Here is a 15,144-nt window from a genome sequence, read left to right as displayed (position 1 = left end):
ACTATTTACCTCTCTCCCAGACCCAGACCCAGACCCATTCCAAGGGTCCATCATGAGAGGTTGTTCAGTCTCCGTAAATTCTAATGTGAAGTATCATCCTCCGGGTCATTGAAATATGAGAGGTCGTTCAGTCTGATGAATTGAAACCTACTTACAAAGAAGGCAACTCTGTCTCCAATTGTTTCTACTATCCCAGTTCGTCACAGATGGTTTAATTTGTTTTGTGGGGAAGCCAAAGCATTAGAATTTAGAAGTAAGGTTCAAAATATCGATACGTTCAATATGTCGGTAGGAGTGTATCAGATGAATCGATACTATTTATTTATTTATTTATTTTTCTGAAACTGATTTAGGGCTCCTCCACCCCCTGAACCGGTCAGACCCCTAATACACCCACTATAGGGGCGTATCGGAGGGGTCCCAAAATGATACTGGCCGATACATGTCGATACTTTGAACCTTGCTTAGAAGCATACATCATTTCCTTTCCTCTTCCTTACAAGTATATACAAGATCTGCCAAAGGCCCAAAGCCATGGCTGGACCAATATCCTGAAATGATGCGACCAGCCAACTCATCGATCTGAATTTTGGTGAGTCAATCAGTTTCTTTACAGCACATGGGCTTCTCCAGTGCTTCACATGCCTGAGAACCATTTAGGCAACCGATTCTGTTTTATCCTAAACCCAGTTTCTATCTAAAAATCGTTGAATCGTCAACAATCCATTGACCCAGGGATCAAACTGTCAATTCATTCGACCCGTTCAACGGTTTTTTACCATTTTTTTTATTTTAATTATTTTTTATTTTTTATCAGAACAGACTGTTCATTCAAACCATCGACCCAGAAACTGGTGGCCAGAACAGTTTTTATTCTGGGTCATTTTTAAGACATTGCAATAAACTGCTAGACCAGCCACAGAATTGCCTTGAGATAAACCAAAAGGGCAATACTATGGCCTGTTGGGCTGCTATAGTATTATCTTGTGTTCTATATTTAACGTGGCCTGGTCCATTGTGAACTGCAAATACCTAGTTGCCAAGATGGTCACTTCGCATCCCTAAGTGGGGCGGGGGGTTGATTCAATAATTCGGGGATGGCTGTGGAATCAATGATAGTGTTCCACACCAGTGATGAATTTATGGGCTTTACTATATAAAAGGTGCCGGTCCCATATATTTAACTACTGGGTATGGAACAATATCATTGAGTCTGCTGAACAGCCAACACATTCAGCTAATCCTTGCTGTGATTCAAACCCGTAGAACTGCTAGTCTCTCCGTGGTATGGCCAGTGAGTCTCACATGCACGGATAGTATGTTATGCCCATTGTGGTCTCTGATTTGTTAAAACTTTGCTTATTATAAAACTTTGTCTATGTGGTCTATGCAAAAAGGATCACAAAGAGTATGACAACCATTTGAATTGCTCAGTTAAAGGAATATTAATTAGGGATAACAATTTTTCCCATTTTCCCGATCCTCGTAGGGATCTACCCCCCGATCTCCGCCCCTTGGGGTTTCCACTAATATATATGTATATATGTATGCATACGTTATATATGTATATATGTACACATACATCTATATATTAGTATTTTTAAAAATATAGTTGAATATATTTGAATATTTTCTAATATGATCGTAAATTTTAATTATTTTATTTTTATATTTTTAAATAAAATAAAAAACAAAAATAAAATTATTAATATTATAAAAAATCACAAGAAATAGGAATCCCCGTAGGAATGGGATGAGAATAATCTTGTCCCCGTCCCCGCCCCGCTCGATTGCCATTCCTAATACCAATTGAGTTCATGTCCCTTAAGCTTAGCAGTTAGTTGGCATGACAAGCAATAACTGTTTGGGGCACCCACTGGACTAGCAACATGAACAATCAATCCCCACTGTCCTATCTTGCTGCATTTAGAGCTGTAAAAGAATTGGACCAAACTGTATATATCTAAGTCACAGATAAGACTTTGGTGTATTAATATTCGGATTTGAATTGAATCTTATTTATCGGATAAATTCAGACTGATTTCAGATATTGAATTTGATTAATAAATTGAACTCAAATGACTTATACACAACCCTATGTACTCTTTAGTAAATAGTTTACATTCAGTTTAACCCAAATGAAGGGCCTAAAACTTCCTTCATAGGGAGAAAAGAGCTGACTAAATCATGTATTGCACCAAGGGAAGGGAAGGATGCCAAGGTTCCAATTTGATCAGCTAATAGAGGTCTTGTTTTTGGGCTCTAATGGTGATCAACATTGTTAATATGGAGTTTCCAATTCCTTTCTATCCCATTTCATGATAAATAAGACCTAGACAAGAATTAAATCAAAATCCACCCTCCTAATAACACAACTGAATCAAATTTGGATACCTTATCAGGGTATTCAGCAATCCATCACTCAAAAAACTTAAGTAAACAACCTCGGCTCAATTCCATTATTTTTCATTCAATACTGTGAATACTAGAAATCTTTTGATCAAAACATGCAATTTACAAATTCCTTCCAGTGATTCATTCAGTATCGAATCCTATCGGAAAGAAGACGAAACATTGATCAGCCCAACGAAAGATTCAAAATTAAAGCAACGTAAGCTACGAAATTAGGCGATGATCTGATAAGAGATTTCTGGCAATAATCGTGTAAATTGGACTCCTACAGGTTAACACTCTGATTAATCCTTCCATCGCAAATTGAGATCTGTTCTGCTCTTTACAGAGTGCACCTCACACTTACCTCACAGATAATCCCAGGGTGCATTGGAAATATCTCCCATGATCCCAATACATGATAGGATGTGCCTGTGAGGTCAGTATGAGCAGATTTAGGGCTTTTTTGACAAGTCTTTTTGAGAGTATCTTCTCATAATTCTGACAGTTAATAGATGCATTGAGATTTTGACATAAGATCTGGGCAGCACGAAGATCGTTTGATAGATGCACATCTTTCCGTTCGTCATTTCGAGCCTTTCCGCGTGAGATTAAAATGCGGAAGATGTGGGAAGCTTCATTTGGAGCTTCCCAAAATCAGCCCAAAATGGGCTTCACGTCATTTCGGGGCCTTGTCTTTTGGCGGTGAGATCTTTCGCATGCCAAACAAGAATAGACCGATTTTTAGTCTTCCCGACTTGTAAGTAACCGAAGGACTGCACGGAAAGATGCACTAAATGGGGCCTTAGTCTCCCATTTGCATAGTGTTTACAAGTTAGAGTGAGGCATGGTTTTTAAAACCGATCCGGTGATCGAACCGGTCAGGGGTCTTTTACCAGGTCGAACGGTTTGACCGTTCGAACCGAATGCCTGGCCCGTTCTGACAAGAAAATAAAATAAAAATAAAAAACTGTCAAAACTGTTCGAATGGTTAACCGCCCGGTTCAGCGGTTCGTTGACCAAAATCAATGGTTTTGAAGGAAACGGAATTGGTCACCTAACCGGTTGTTGGTTTTTTTGGTCCCTGGTCTGGTTTTGAAAATCATGGAGCGAGGGTTCCATTGCAGAATGTACCATGCGTTGCGTGTGGGTAGAAAAAGTGAGCAGAAAAACTAGGTTCTTAATAAGGTAACATCTTGAAGTATTATTGATAAAATAGATATTCGCAGTGTACAACACAAACAGGTCCCATGGTCTAGTGGTTAGGACATTGGACTCTGAATCCAGTAACCCGAGTTCAAATCTCGGTGGGACCTTTTATTTTTCACAATTGTTATTTTTCGCCTACATCTAATCTAATGATCTAATGGCTGAGTAAAAAAACTAGATCCAAACAAATTTTTCCTTGTGTTTCTTTTTTGTAATTTTATTTCATCAATAATTAATTTAAATCATGGTATTCTCCAAAGAGGGATGGCGAGTTTATATGTAGCTTGTATTTGTTATTTTGTGCTAGCGTGTTGTTGTGTTGTCGTTCAATAACCTTACATTAATTCTGAATGGGATGTAGGGTGTGTACCCTTTTTCTTCACATTTATTTAGTAAAGATGTCTACTAGATTATATTGATGATAAAAAAGATGGGTGATTTTGTTGAGAATTTGAGATAGGGGCTCAAAAATACAAAATTCATTAAGCTATGCAACTAGACAAGGTTAAAATCAATGCTGGTCTTGTTGGAGGCTACCGGTTCAAATTTGTTTCTTCAATTAGCTCCTAGCCCTTAGTCTCCCACCCCTCAATTTTTCATTTTGGTTTTTTAGTCAATGCCGGAGGGCCTCACAGGGGTAGTTTTTTTTTTTTTTTTTCGGGGGGGGGGGGTGTTTATTATTCAGTCCACCCCAGAAATCTAAACCCCATCGTGTGGGATGAATCCTGACCATGGATCGATATTAAATTCACGGGCAAAATGCCGTAGATTAAGATGGGGCTATAATTTCAGATTTCTGAAGTAGAGTACAGTCTATTTATCCCTTTTTTTTTTTTATATATATATATAAAACCACAGGGGCAATTACTTTTTCTTACATCACACTATTTTGTATTTACGCATAACTCTTTCCACAGAGTCGATACTAGTGGGATTCAAATCCACATATTCGCTGGGACAAATCAACCAACGGAGCTACCCCACCTTTACCCCTCATTAATTCATGCCATTAAGTTCTCTCTCATCTCCGTAGCTTCATTAATTTCCTAATATATTATATAACCAACAGATATCGTATCATGTCAAAGTTAAGGATAAAAGGCTTAACTTAATGGACTTAAACCTCACCTATTGGATAACTCATTAGACGAAGCCGTCTATTATCCGTCAAAAACCTGTTTACATGAATTGCCATGTGTTGGGTGAATCTTTTTAAAAACCCAATTGTGTCCCTTTACAAGGTTTTTGAATATTATGACTTACTGGTTATTTACAAGTTTTTTGAAGATTAAAATCAGCCCCCCACGAAAATTTCCCTCACAACGTCCCACAGCACATCTTCGCCGTGTATTAAGAGCATCTCCCGACGATGACATCATTATTTTTGGGATTATCATCGGGAGATGTTCCTAATAAATGGTGGGAATGTACTATGGGATGTTGTGGGGGGCAATCTTGTGGGGGGATGATTTGGTCTCGGTTTTTGAATCATTCTTGACCCAGATAGTTAGATCATTCGGCTCAGAAACCGTTCAAGCAACTAGTTCTATTTCACCCTAAAATCGTTCTTAGGCCAAAAATTGATTCTATTTCACCCACTGACCTGAGCAGTCGAACTGTCAACCTGTTAACCTGGACAATGATTTTTTATCATTTTTAATTTATTTTATTTTTATTTTTTAAATAGAACGAATAGTTTGTTCAAACTAGACGATTGAACCACTGACCTGAAAACCTTAGTGGACAAAGCAATTTTGGTTTTGAGTCAGTTTTTAAAATATTGGTTATTATATTCTCTGAAGGAGACAATGAATCCTCGTAAGTTCAACAATACAAAGGGCAAAGTGCCAATTGGCTTATTGGTAAGGTCTCTGCTGGTTGCAGTGGAGGCTTGGGATCAAATCTAGGAGATACCACCCATGTTGTAGTTCCATGGAGCAAAAATAATACTAAGAGAATGATACAATATTTTGAAGATAATCATTACCTAGGGATGGTTACAAAATGCCATTGCTGGTTCAGGTCCTGGGTTAGGGTAGAGAAGAAAGAAAATGATGGCAGAAGAGAAAGAAAGAAAGATGAGAGAGCTAAAAGACTTGTTTGATCAAGTTCCCCTTCAGTGGTGTGTGTGTGTGTGTGTGTGTGTGTGTGTGAGAGAGAGAGAGAGAGAGAGAGAGAGAGAGAGAGAGAGACATGAGAGTGCTAGTGGACTGAATTCTGTTCCTCTACAAAGACGAAAATGGGAAGAGGTGGCGATTCGATCAACACTAGACCTGTTTATGAGCCGGGCCGGGCCAGACTTTGCCTCTACATTAACAAAATATGTTCAGGCCTAAGCTCAAGAATGACTCGATAGGGGTGAGCAAACAGTTTGTTCGATTTAAAACTGAGCCGAACAAACCGAATTTTTAGAAACCAGAAATGTGGCAACCAAACTGAAATCACATTTAAGTTAAACCGAACAAACCAAACCGGTTTTTTTTTTGTTAATTTGGTTTTTCGATTAAAATCGAAAATTGTAAAAACTGATAGAAAATTGTAAAATCTGCTCTTGTTAAGTTTAACAAAGTTTATTCCCTATCCTCAGTAGAAAAATAAAGGAAAAAATGCAGACTCTTAACAAAGTTTTTAAGAGGATTTCAATGGTTTAATCTCCTTCAAGGTGGGGAAGATAATAGCGCTTATCTTTGTGAGGTAGGCGGTAGCTGTTGGATTTTAATCTCATAAGAGATTAAATCCAATGGGTTGATTGGTCAATTACATGAGAAATTGCACCTGCACACTTGATTGAAAAATTAGCTTTTCTCTTGAACTTGTCCTACATTAGAAAATTATAAGCTTTGTTAAGCTTTGTTTTCAGTATTTTAATAGGAGTTGATTTACACTCCTGAAATAGTAGAGGAGAGTATGGGGGTTTGATACCGCGCAACACGCGTGCATGCATGTGGCAGCGCAATGAGGCACCTTATAGGTGCACCGTTGATCACTGTTGATCATGAAGGGCGGCTTTGGTTTTGGTGTGATGCTAACTGTTGATCACCGTTGATGATATCAACGGTTACGATTTGATCGGGGGTGATCAAGAAGCACAATTCAAAGTTAACAGTCATTAACTGTTCACTACTTTTTAAACAGTCACAATGTTTGAAATTGTGACTGTTCAATGTGCTCTCTCTAAACCAACACCTACCTTTTCTTCATACCTCTTCATAAACTATTTAAGGAGCATGAATCAGACTTCAAAAACACACAATTTCGAAATCCACTTTCTCTCTCTCTCTCTCTCAGTCTGGTCTGCTACAGTCTCACCGAAGGTTTATTCGGAGATTCTTCAACTTCGCTGGTTGTAGATTCTCGTCTAAGGCTCTATTGTATCATGGGAATAGATTTCCCTATAACCTAACAACAAACTCAATGAAACCGAGTGAGGGCAAATAACGTTTTAAAGATAGTGTCTTTAGACGCGCCTCAAAACTTCTCCTCTAAAGTTACAATGACCCCATTTTCCAACAATTTTAGAATGTTATTCTGCAATAGAGGCGGAAGCAAGCATGACTTCGATCAAGATGATGAATCAAGATCTTATTCAACTAAACCAATTCGATGGAGCAAACTTCAACCGATGGCAAGACAAGATAATCTTCTTTTTGACCACACTAAAATTATACTATCTGCTGGACCCGAATCTGCAATCACTTCCTGAACCCATTGACAAAGAATCAGAAAAACTAAAGAAGGAAAGAGCAAAATGAGAAGATGACTCACTTCTGTGCCGAGGACACATACTGAATGCCTTATCATACCAGCTCTACAATTTCTACAAGGAACTTACATCTCCAAAAGAAATCTGGATTGCCTTGGAATTCAAATACAGGGTGCAAGAAGTAGGCACGGATAAGTATCTTATTGTAGAATACTTTGACTTCACCATGAACGACCATAAACCCATACTAGAGAAAGCTCATGAACTACAGGTGATAGTCAACAGAATTCGATCCCTTGACATCATACTTCCTGAATCTTTTCAAGTGGGAGCAATCATGCCAAACTTCCACCCTCTTGGAAGAATTACAGGAATAAGCTTCTACACAAGGCTGAAGAACTTACCTTGGAGCAAATTCAGCACACCTTCGTATTGAAGAAGTGTCTCGGATTAGAGATAGTAGGGATAAGACCCTGGCTGATATGCTAAACTCTAAGGTCCATTTTGTGGAAAACGAATCAAAGAAGACTAACCCTGCATTATAAGTAAAGGAGAAGGATTGGAACTTCAAGAAGAAAAACAATAAGAAATGATTCTGTTATGTTTGTGGAAAGGAGCATTATGCCTGAGTCTGTCGACATCGGAAAGGCAGAACCAAGTCTGCAAACATGGTAGAAGACAATCTAGTGGCCATGATTACTGAAGTCAACATGGCAAAATCATCTTCTGGATGGTGGTTTGATTCAGGCGCCACAGTCCATGTTTGCAAGGACAAGTCCTTGTTCAAGACATATGAAGAAATGACTGATGGCTAGGAGGTACAGATGGAAAACCAAACATGTGTCAAAGTTGTTGGAAGAGGCAGTGTAGAGTTGAACTTCACCTCCGAAAAGACACCGACTCTCCTGAATGTTCTCCATGTTCTTGACATTAGAAAGAATTTGGTCTTAATAAATCTTGTCTGTAAAAGGGGATTCAAAGTTGTCTTTGAATCTGACAAACTAATCCTATCCAAGAATGGGATGTTTGTTGGAAAGGGATATAACTGTAATGGAATGTTCAAATTAAGTATTAATGAAGGAAAATGTTTTGCTTATATAGATGATTCTTTTTCTTTATAGCATGATAGATTAACACACTTGAATTTTAAATCCATAAAGAACATGAACAAACTTGGTAGAATTGCTTACAGTAATGAATCAACTGAAAAATGTGAGATATGTGTAAAATCTAAAATGGCTAAGAAACATTTTCCTAGTGTTGAGAGAAATTCTCAACTTCTAGAACTAATTCATTTTGACATTTGTGAACTTAATGGTGTATTAACTAGATGATGTAAGAGATACTTCATAGCATTTATAGATGACCTTTCTAGGTACACCTATGTCTATCTTATGAGAAGTTAGGATGAAGCCTTTGACATGTTTAAACTGTACAAGACTGGAGTTGAAAATCAAATAGAAAAGAAAATTAAAATCCTTAGAAGTGATAGGGGTGTTGAATACTTTAAAAATGAGTTTAATTCTTTTTGTGAAGAATTCGGAATAATACATCAGTGTTCTGCTCCTTATACCTCTCAACAGAATGGTCTGGTTGAAAGGGAAAATAGAACACTTACAAAAATGATAAAATGCATGTTGTTAAAAGCTAATGCACCCTTAAACCTATGGGGGGAAATACTCCTAACAGCATGACATTTACATAACAGAATTGTTTCTAGAGTTAATAACAAATGCCCATATGAATTATGGACATGAAGAAAGCATAATTTAACATATCTAAAAGTGTGGGGGTGCTTAGCATATTATAGAGTTTCAGATCCTAAAAAAAACAAGTTAGGACTTAGAGTTAAGAGAAATATGTTAGTTAGAAATGCAAAACATAGCAAGGCCTATAGGCTTCTAGACTTAGAGTCCAACATAATAATTGAAACTAGAGATGTTGAATTCTTTGAAGATAAACTATGTTTTGAATTTACAAAAAATGACAGAGAACCTGAAAGAGAAACTCAGATCTCAATACCTGTTGATAATAATGAAATTGAAAGAAGAAATGACAAAACTATAACACCTACAATAGGACTTAGAAGAAGTCAAGGACAAAGAACAGAGAAACACTTAGGTTCAGATTTTATCTCCACTCAGTCAATTGTATTTTTGGTTGAGGCTGATAGAGAAGATTTTAAATAAGATACCCATTGTCCTGAACATTGAAAATGATCCAAAAACCTACAGTGAAGCCATGACCTCTAGAGGTTCTGCTTTTTGGAAGGAATCTATAAATGATAAAATGGACTCAATAATGTCAAATAACACATGGGTACTAATAGACCTGCCTCTAGGATCAAAATCAATAAAATATAAATGGGTGTTTAGAAGAAAATACAACACTGATGGAACTTTTAAAGCTAGATTGGTAGCCAAAGGATTTAGTTAAATTTGTTCTTCCTAGAAATGAGAAGAAAGTCTGTAAACTGGTTAAATCACTATATGGATTAAAGCAAGCACCTAAACAGTGGCATACAAAATTTGATTCTTGCATTCTACCTTTTGGTTCTAAACATAATAGTGCTGATAGATGCATCTACTCAAAATTCATTGAAAATTATGGAGTAATTGTATGTCTTTATGTTGATATGCTTATTGTGGGTACAAATATGGTTGGCATAAATGAAACTAAAAACTACTTATCCTCTGTCAAGATGAAAGATTTAGGAGAATTAGATATTATCTTGAGAATAAAAGTTAAAAAGCATAGTAGGAGTTATGCATTAAGCCAATCACATTATATTGAGAAAGTACTTGAGAAATTTAAGCACTTAGGGTTTAAAGAATATAACACGCCATATGATTCTAGTATAAAGCTAGTAGAAAGTACTAGTAGAGCAACTGTACAGCTTGAGTATGCTAGTGTAGTAGGAAGCTTGATGTATGCTATGCTTTATACCAGACCTGATATTGCATTTGCAGTAAGTAAACTCAGTCGGTTTACAAGTAATCCCAGTACAGAGAACCGAAAGGCAATTGGGAGAGTTCTTGGGCATCTCAAGAAAAATTTGGAACTTTGCTTGTTTTACTGTGATTATCCAATTGTACTAGAAGGGTACACTGATGCAAGTTGGATTACCGGTAATGGAAATAACAAGTCCACCTCTTGATGGATTTTCGTCTTTGGTGGGGGTGCGATCTCTTGGGAATCCAAGGGACAAATTTGTATATCTCACTCAACCATGGAATCCGAATTCATAGCCTTAGCGGCTACTGGAAAAGAGGCTAAATGGATTAGGAATTTATTATTGAATATAAAACTTTGGCCTAGTCCTATGCCTCCAATTTCCATTTATTGTGATAATGAGGCAACTCTGTCAAGAGCCTACAATGGTAAGTCCAGACATATAAGTCTGAGACATGAATTTATTAGGCAACTGATTCAAGATGGAGTCATCACTATAACCTATGTGAGGTCAAGTAAAAACTTGGCCGATCCTCTTACTAAGGGCTTGGCCAGAGAATTGGTAAGAATGGCAATCAAAGAAATGAGATTAAAACCCTTTACTTAGTCACCTGTAATGGTAACCCAACCTGAACTGAAAAACCATCAATATTGAGTTTAATGGGTAACAACAAGTTACAGGAATGTGACTGTTAGCACTGACATTGAGAAATTTCCCATCACAACATAAACAATGATGTCCGTTATGATGAAGAGGTTGAGTTAAACTCTTAATGAAGTTATGAAAAATGTCAAATAACAGAACACATAGTGGAGCTTCACCTATGTAAACATAGAAGTGGTGCCACTTCTCATGAGAGTTTGGGTTTGCTCTCGGGATTGTTCATGAAACCAGGAAAGAAAGTACATGGCCATAACAGTGCTGAGCAAACTTGAAACTCTTGTAGAGACTGGACATTTTTGTGTGTATGAGTGTCTCAGGTCTGTCTTGAGAGTAATTGGTCTAAGGTCTTACCATTAATAACTTTGACAAGGCTTTGAGATATCTATACTAACAAAAGGTTTAAGTTGATAAACACCTTTTGTATAGATAACTGTGTCATAGTAGTTTAGATTGAGAGTGAACTATGTAATTGATCAATCAATTTGGGGGATTGTTAGATTTTAATCTCATAAGAGATTAAATCCAATGGGTTTGATTGGTCAATTACATCAGAAATTGCACCTACACACTTGATTGAAAAATTAGCTTTTCTCTTACAAAACCCAGTTTTGAACTTGTCCCACATTGGAAAATTATAAGCTTTGTTTTTAGTATTTTAATAAGAGCTGATTTACACTCCCTAGAAATAGTAGAGGAGAGTATGGGGGTTTGATACTGCGCAACGCACATGCACGCATGTGTGCATGTCTGTGCGGTGCAATGAGGCGCTTTAGAGGCATACCGTTGATCACCATTGATCGTGAAAGGCGGCTTTGGTTTTGGTGCGATGCTGACCATTTATCATTGTTGATGAGATCAATGGTTACGATTCGATCGGGTGTGATCAAGAGGCACAATTCAAAGTTAACAGTCATTAATTGTTAACTACTTTTTAAACAGTCACAATGTTTGAAATTGTGACTGTTCAAGGTGTCTTCTCTAAACCAACACCTACATTTTCTTCATACTTCTTCATAAACTATTTAAGGAGCATGAATCAGACTTCAAAAACACACAATTTCGAAATCCACTTTCTCTCTCTCTCTCAATCCGGTCTGCTACAATCTCACATAAGGTTTCTTCGGAGATTCTTCAACTTTGCTAGTTGTAGATTCTCACCCAAGGCTCTGTTGTATCTTGGGAACGGATTTGCCTATAACCCAGCAGCAAACTCGGTGAAACTAAGTGGGGGCAAATAACGTTCTAAAGATAGTGTCTTCAGATGCGCCTCAGAGCTTCTCCTCTAAAGTTACAGTGACCCCATTTTCCAACAGTAGCACATCGATGACAAGGAAATGATACAACAGAGATGAGAGAGAGAGAGAGAGAGAGAGAGAGAGAGAGAGAGGGAGAGAGCAAGTCTTAGTTTATCAAAAGAAAAAGAGGGATCAAACCCCCAACCTTGGAGGATGTTCCGAGGGAGAAGAGTCTCTATACTCTATAGCTGTAAGAAAATAAAAACAGAGAAGAGTCTCTGTTTTGACGGAGAAGATTTCTGATGTAGAAAATAAAAATGGATGCTATAACCAATAGAAGTCGAGACTCGACGGAGAAGAAGAAGAAGAAAGTTTTAGAGTTACTTAGCACCGGTAAGCCGATGAAGAAGAAGAACTGAACTGGAGAATTGTGAACTGCCGAAGAGTCTCTGTACTCGGTAATTGTGAGCACTGAAGTCCGAACTGCTGATTGTTGAAGGCTTGAAGCAGCGAAGCCGACTCCGTGTGGACTGTGGTCTGTGCACGTCAGGAGACTCAGGACATGGAGTGTGGAAGAAGACGAAGAGTCAGAGTACTCTTTCCTGTTTTGTTTTCATTATTTTCGTGACTCATAAGAAAATTTGAGTCTTTTACGTTATATCTTAATAAGGAAATTTGGCATATAGCCAAATTCGAGTTCGATGTATACTGTATATTTATAAATAATATTAATAATGTATAATAAAACTAAATCGGTTAATTCGGTTAATCGATTTAGCAAACATGGTAACCGAAAACTGAAAACCGAAAAATAGAGAAACCGAACCCGACCAAACAACCGAATAAGTCGAACCGATTCAACCAAAACCAAAATTTTGGTTCGGTTTTTCGATTTTAACCAAATTGTGCTCACCCCTACAAACCGACCATCGGGCCTAGGTTTTGAGCTCAAGTCCAAGCCTAACCATAAATTTGGAAAAAAGGTTTTTTATTTTTATTTTTTAATTCAATTAAAATTTATTTTATTTATATTAAAAGACCTCAAAATCTAAAAAAAAATAATGAAAAATCTCATTATTACTTGAAAAAAGAGAAGAAAAATATTGAAAAATATTATATATATATATATATATATATATGTTTTTTTGTTATATAAAATATATTTTTATTATATAATACATTATCAAGTCGGGCTTGGGCCGATTTTTTGAGACAGCCCGAAACTGACCCAAAAAAGGTTGGGCCCAATATTTTAGGCCCAAGCCCAAGCCTGCAAGCCTAAAATCCTGTCCAAACCTGACTTAGATTGGGCTGGGCTGGGCCGGCCCGTAGGGCTACCTGGCCCATGAATAGGTCTAATCAACACATCCGCATCCCTCTTCTATTCTTTTTGAAGAAGGAACTTTCAAAATGGCGGATCTGCATAACGTTCAAATCTTAAACAGCCTTTTTAGCTTAATTAGGGTAAAAAGAATTTTTGAAAAGAAAATTTCTATTGACTTTTTTTTCCTTTTTTTTCCCCAAGACTTGTTTGAATACTTCTCGCCTTATAGCGGGCTTCTGTTGGATTGTCTTTTTCATTTGTCTCTGCTTCTTTGATTTTCTAATGTTCGTTTTTTCAAATTTAAATAAATCATGGATGGTGGTACTCGTAGCAAATAAATAAATAAAAAAGCCATAATTGATCATGGAGTTGGGAACCCAATCATAAAGCAAATTGAGACAAGTAATACAGACATTTACAAATAACAAGGGGACTCTCAAGTGGCACGATATCACTTTTAGACAGAGAAAGGGGGGGTGTTTGTTCTGTTGCCACTTTTTTATTCAGCCTTAATGTATTTGCCTACAAAAGAAAATTGGGGAAAAAACTCTAAGGCTTCTAGCCATGGTGGATAACAATAGGATGCTCACGGTTTGATTAACTGAAACATGGGCTCTTTTTTGAAACCAAACCGATTCCACTGATTTTTGCAATTCCCAAAACCAAAACCTAATGGTAAACTGGTTGGCCGATTTCAGTTTTCTTTTATATTTAAATGCATTTTCAGTTCAATTTTCTTGGTTCGGTTCAACTTTTCGGTTATCTATGAGCATCCCTAGATAACAAAACCATGCTGCCCATGTTGGAGAAATTCTAACATGCGTGACCTAGGGCACATTTGGTGTCGTTGAACGGTATCTCTGAATGGTCACTGTACACGTTCAACGATTTTGTGACTGTTCGATTGCTCTTACCATTGAACGTGATAGAGCGTTAAATGCAAAGTATGGTCCAGATGGTTAGCGAATTTATTCGTTGGCCGTTGGATGATTTTACCCTTTTTGAACGTTAAAAGCATGACTATTGGTACTTAAAGGATAATATTATTAATTAATGAATAAATAATTGTCCTAATAAATAATACATAATAATAATATTAATATCAATTCATTAATGACTAATTAGTACTTAATATTATTAACAATTAATAATCAATAATAATATTTTATAGTATTATACAATTTTTAATAATATTAATAATCACTAATGCGTAAATTAACAATAATTGAAATTAATAATAATAATAATTATTATTATTAATTAGTTATGTAATAATAATGATACAAATAATTACTTAACAATGAATTAACAATTAATAATAAATTGAATATGAATTAATAATAAATAATAATTAGTAATAATAATTTTAAATAATTAATTAGTAATAATAATTAATATTTATTAATAATAGTTATTAATTATTAATTAGTAATTGTTAGCAATGATAATAACTGTTAATGGCGAATAATAGTAATAATAACGAATTAATAAGAATAATTAATATTAATTATTAATGAATTAGTAATTGTTAATTATTAATTAGTAATAATTAGTGATAATAATAATTAATAATTATTCTTATTATTAATTAGTAGTAATTAAAAATAATAATTATAGTTAATTAATGGTAATTGTTAATAATATTATTTATTAATTAATAGTAATT

General features: G+C 36.1%; 1 non-coding gene across 1 annotated transcript; it reads left to right on the top strand.

The window, feature by feature from the left end:
• Window positions 1-3,635: 3,635 nt before the first annotated feature.
• Window positions 3,636-3,707, top strand: TRNAQ-CUG (transfer RNA glutamine (anticodon CUG)). The gene has a single exon. It is a non-coding gene; the product is annotated as a tRNA-Gln (tRNA).
• Window positions 3,708-15,144: the final 11,437 nt, after the last annotated feature.

Source organism: Nelumbo lutea, chromosome 1 (genome assembly GCF_056320005.1).
Source record: "Nelumbo lutea isolate HS-2025 chromosome 1, American lotus-T2T, whole genome shotgun sequence".
Taxonomy (NCBI): domain Eukaryota; kingdom Viridiplantae; phylum Streptophyta; class Magnoliopsida; order Proteales; family Nelumbonaceae; genus Nelumbo; species Nelumbo lutea.
The sequence above is the reverse complement of the archived record's forward strand: the minus strand, read 5'-3'. Positions and strand labels throughout refer to the sequence as shown.